The sequence below is a fragment of the Cebus imitator genome, unplaced genomic scaffold, assembly GCF_001604975.1.
Source record: "Cebus imitator isolate Cc_AM_T3 unplaced genomic scaffold, Cebus_imitator-1.0 Scaffold6, whole genome shotgun sequence".
Taxonomy (NCBI): Eukaryota; Metazoa; Chordata; class Mammalia; order Primates; family Cebidae; genus Cebus; species Cebus imitator.
The window spans coordinates 10,533,733-10,538,989 of NW_016107321.1; the positions used below are offsets into that span (position 1 = coordinate 10,533,733).

Sequence of the window (5,257 nt, forward strand, 5' to 3'; positions counted from 1 at the left end):
TAGAGCATCAGGAGCAATTTGGAAAGGAGGAAAGAGGGAAATTTGAAGGAAGATTGAACCTAAAGAGGTTCAAGCGGCATGTCACCCAAACATGCTAAGAATGACTCTGCAAATCATCTCACCCTCCACTGTAAATGAACATCCTTGCCTCCAAAACAAGAAAGCAGAGCCTTGTACCATTTCGCACATGTGCTCTGCAAATGAATACACCAGGTAGTGCTTAGCAATCAATGAAGTCAGGCAGATGGGGTGTGCTTGCCTTGCATGTACTGTGTCCTGGATATGGGCATCAAGGAAGGGCTTGATAACAATGAGAAGGAAGAACAGTAGGATTGAGGAAGTGGAGATGACACTTCCTCTTCTTTCGAAAGAGCTTAACTCTCTGATCAGCTTCAAATGTTAGTTCTGCGTTGACGGCACCTCCAGAGCTGAGGCTGCTTTGAGTAGAATCCTCAAGCTTAGCCTCAGAGTACTATGAGTCTTCGGATTCCAGGAATAAAGAGACCACTCTTGGATTTACTCTCTGTGTTGCATGTAAGTAACATCACTCTTTGGCTGATGTGTGAGAGGTAATTGCTTGACATATCAAGATGGCAAAGCAATGGATACTCCAGCGCTTTCCTTAGAGTAGTGAGGTAGGAAGTATGGCTTTGGGGATATGATGTTTGCTTGACTCTCTGTAATCTGGGAAACCAGGTGCTAAAGATTCTCTAATTCTGTGAAAGCTTTGGAAGAGGAGAGAGGTGTGTACTCCCTCTGCTTTTCTTTTTCTTAAATGGGTGTTGTCTTGATAGGTGTTTGGACCGCAGACCACAGGTTTGATTTAGAAAAGCACAATTCAATGTGTGTTTGGGTTCTGAGGAGTTCATTTGGAGAAGCGCTCTGTGGCCGCCCTCTTTCGAGAAAGCATGTTCTTTGTGGGGGAGTTTCCTTTGCATGGAGGCAGCTGGAGGGGATTTTACACTTTGATGAAGGTCTCAGGCTCAACAAAATATCTCTGGTATGAAAATGAAAGCTAGGTGTTGTTGGTTCAGAGGCTTTTAGTAAGGGTGTCTGGGGCACTTGATTTTTCTTTGCTGGGGTATATGTGAAAGAATTTAATGATAGGAGTCAGAATTATAACCCACTGAAGTATCTGACTACAGCAGTGACTTTATTAGTCTTGAGTGGCCTGTATGTTCCTAGTGCTGTCCTTGACATTGTATAGTAGGAGTACATAAAGTCTAATTTCTATCCAGTTATTTATTTTATGTAGAAAATAGAAGCAGAGGGCTGAGCATGATGGCTCATGCCTGTAATCCAAGTACTTTGGGTGATCAAGGTGAGAGGATCACTTGACGTCAGGAGTTTGAGACCAGCCTGGGGGCAACATAATAAGACCTCATCTCCATGGGGAGAAAAAAAGAAAAAGAAAATAGAAATAGAAGGCCAGGCATGGTGGCTCAGCCTGTAATCCAAGCACTCTGGGAGGCTGAGGCGGGTAGATCACCTGAGGTCAGGAGTTTGAGACCAGCCTGGCCAACGTGGTGAAACCCTGTCTCTACTAAAATTACAAAAATTAGCTGGACGTGACAGCATGTTCCTGTATCCCAGCTACTTAGGAGGCTGAGGCAGGAGAATTGCTTGAACCCGGGAAGCAGAGGTTGTAGTGAGTCGAGATCGCGTCACCACTCCAGCCTGAGTGACAGAGCAAGACTCTGTCTCAAAAAAACAAACAAAAAAGAAAATAGAAACAGAAAGAACACACATTTTTTTCTGCTCACATCATGCAAGCAAGGAGGAAAAGGTAAGTTTGTAAGCTTGTGTATGTGTTGATGAACTCATTCTTTAATTTACCTTTTAATTTCCTTCCATTCCTCTCTTTATAAATCAAGTGTCTTTTCTGGAGTGGGTCCATGCATGAACTATTTCAGGCAAACTGTGTTAAGCAAATATACATCATCAGAGTATGGAAATAGGAAGTTCTTTCCTGCGGTAGTTTGCTGTGGCAATAAGAGATAAGAAATTACTTCATGACTATTGCCTGAGACTTTCCTTTTGACTCGTGTATCCTTTTGAACAGCTCACTTCTGCTTTCCATCGAGCTTGGAGGCTCTGCAGTGGGAGCTCATCATTGAAGTCCAGGTTGACAATTTGCAAGTAGGTCTAATGTGGCAAATTGTGTGTGTGTGTGTGTGTGTGTGTGTGTGTGTGTGTGTGTGAAGAAAAATCCTAAAAATCAAGCTTTTTAGTCCTCAAGATAATCCTGCAAATGGAGAGGTTACTTGTGCTCCCAAGTGCTCAGAACAGTGCCTGCTCTCGGGAATATTTGTTGAATGAATGAATAACTGGGATAATTCATAAAATGAATGTGGTAGGAAAGCCATTGCTTTATCTCTGTTGCTCAGGCACTTTAAAAAGTAAAGATAAGGTCCGGGCGTGGTGGCTCCCATCTGTAATCCCAGCACTTTGGAAGGTCAAAATGGGCAGATCACAAAATCAGGGGTTCGAGACCAGCCTGACCAACATGGTGAAACCCGTTCTCTACGAAAAGTACAAAAATTATCTAGGGGTGGTGGCACATGCCTGTAATCCCTGCTGCTCTGGAGGCTGAGGCAGGAGAATCGCTTGAACCTGCTAGGTGGAGGTTGCACTGAGCTGAGAATGCACCATTGCACTCCAGCCTTGGTGACAGAGTAAGACTCTGTCTCAAAACAAAAAAAAGTGAAGGTTAGAAAAGGTCAGAGTGAAGCAAGAAAGGAGAATATGAAGGTGTGGAATAAAGAAAGGGTGTGTAGAACAGAGATCAGAAAGAATTTCTAGATCAGGAAAGTGAAAGAGGTGGCAATAAGAGGGGCTGGTGTTGGAAGTGGCCGTGGTGATGGTGGAAATGACGGTGGAGATGGTGGAGGTGGTTGTGGAGGCGGTGGTGGAGGTAGTAATGGAGTTGGTAGAAATGGTGGATGGAGTGGCAGAAGTAATGGTGAACGTGATGATAGAGATGGTGGAGGTGGTGGTGGAGGAGATGGTGGAGGTGGTGGTAGAGATGGCAGAAGTGATGGCAGACATGGTGGAGGTGGTTGAGGAGGTGATGGTACAGATGGTGGAGATGGTGGTTGGAGGTGAGGGTGGTGGAGGTGATGGTGGAGGTAATCATGGGAAGGTCAATATAACTTGGCCAAGAGAAAACACAGTTTGGGGGTCAGACATATCTGTTCAAACTCTGTCTCTCAACCTATAAAGTGGTGACTATAACATACTGACTTTTTGGGTGGTTCTGTGAGGGTCAAAAATATGATTGCAGACTGAGGCGGCAGCTGGCCAGGTGAGGAGGGTGGGACAGGGGTAAAAAAAAATGATTACATTAAATGGCACTTATCAATATCAGTTTTCAAGTTGCCACAGCCACACTGAAACATTTAATCACTTTTTATCTTTTATTCTTTATGCTTTGTGGTATTTTCTAAATTTTGTAAAATGAAAGTGAGTTTTTAAAAGAATCATTAATTTAAAATAAAATTACAAGCCTAGTTATCAGAATGGTTAAACTCATGGTGGTATATAAGGAAATTTCATCAATAAAATAATATTTATAGAAATATTCTCATGATGTAATGCTAAGTCAAAAAAGCAGGAAGATAACTTTTTCAGCTATGTAAAAATACTGCAGAGAAGCAAGATTTGGGTGAAATGTGGTAAAGTTATTATATGAATAGGTTTATGGCTCAGGGTTTTTCTTTGTACTTTTACTCTATATTTTTTCCTCAGATTTTTCATTAGTGAAACATACCTGAACTATTTTAATGATTGAAAGGAAAACAAATGTTGAAAGAAAATAAATAGGCTGGGTGTGGTGGCTCACACCTGTAATCCCAGCACTTTGGGAGGCTAAGGCAGGCAGATCACCTGAGGTTAGGAGTTCAAAACCAGCCCAGCCAACATGGCAAAACCCTGTCTTTATCAAAAATACAAAAATTAGCTGGGTGTGGTGGCAGGCGCTTGTAATCCCAGCTACTCCAGAGGCTGGGGCATGAGAATCTCTTGAATCTGGGAGGCAGAAGTTGCAGTGGGCTGACATCATGCCACTGCGCTCCAGCCTGGGCAATGTTGAGTGAGACTCCATCTCAAAAAAAAAAGAAAGAAAGAAAAAGAAAAATGAACAAAAATTTAACCCTCCTTAAATCTTCCACCAACAGGACAATAAAAGCACTGTTTTAGTCATAGTGTGCTAAAGTTTGTGGTTCATTGCAGCCTAAGAAATGATACTTAAAATTTATGTTATTGGCTGGGCGTGGTGACTCACGCCTGTAATCCTTACACTTTGGGAGGCTGAGGCGGGTGGATCACCTAAGGTCAGGAGGTTGAGACCAGCCTGACCAACATGGTGAAACTCTGCCTCTATTAAAAATACAAAAATTAGTCACGTGTGGTGGCACATGCCCGTAATCCCAGTACTCAGGAAGCTGAGGCAGGAGAATCACTTTAACCCAGGAGTCGGTGGTTGCAGTGAGTTGAGATCGAGCCACTGCACTCCAGCCTAGGTGACGAGCAAGATTCCATCTCAAAAAAAAAAAAAAAAAAGAAAAGAAAAGAAAAAGAAAGTTTATGTTATTTAGTCTTTGTAGGGGAATCCCCTTTAAGAGTAAGACTGGGGCAGAATCATAGAATCATGTGTCAACTCTGAAGTAAGAAAAAGGAAATATGGTCCCACTGGGTCTCGCTGGTCTGATTAATTCCTAGAATGACATGAAAATTGGTTATTTTCTCTGGATGATTTAAAACTGCATCTAAACCTGAGTTTGATGACTTCCTAGCAAATTCAATAGTCCATTCATCAGTTATTCCTTCTAAGCTAAATTTAGATCTCCCAGTATGAGAGTAATTCATTTTTTAGGGAATGTTCCCATATCTCTATCATCTTGGTATGTATGGGGAGAGGTCATGAAAACATTTTTGTAGAGTCACAGATTATTTTGTAGAGTCAATAATTATTATTCCTGTTGTTAGAATCTCGGCCCTGCCCCCTCACAGTGCCAGCAGGTCACCGTGGAGTCCCTTATCAGAGACTTAACCAAAATAAAATATTTTGGCTTGTAGCTATTGAAAAGGATCTTCTGTCTTTGTCTTAGAATCAGTCTTTGTCTTAGAAAGGAGAGATAGTGGCCGGGCGCGGTGGCTCAAGCCTGTAATCCCAGCACTTTGGGAGGCCGAGGCGGGTGGATCACGAGGTCAAGAGATCGAGACCATCCTGGTCAACAGATCGAGACCATCCTGGTCA

General features: G+C 42.6%; 1 protein-coding gene across 5 annotated transcripts in view; it reads left to right on the top strand.

The window, feature by feature from the left end:
* The first annotated feature begins 391 nt into the window (after nucleotides 1-391).
* IPCEF1 (interaction protein for cytohesin exchange factors 1) overlaps nucleotides 392-5,257 on the top strand; it is a 201,264-nt gene continuing 196,398 nt past the window's right edge. For 3 of the 5 annotated variants that reach the window (XM_037742101.1, XM_017537739.2, XM_037742096.1), the window contains exon 1: nucleotides 392-534. The gene's annotated coding sequence lies outside the window, so the exon portion shown is untranslated. Of the gene's footprint in view, nucleotides 535-2,062; nucleotides 2,140-5,257 lie in introns of all 5 variants that reach the window. The other 2 variants (XM_037742092.1, XM_037742100.1) reach the window with 1 other exon arrangement.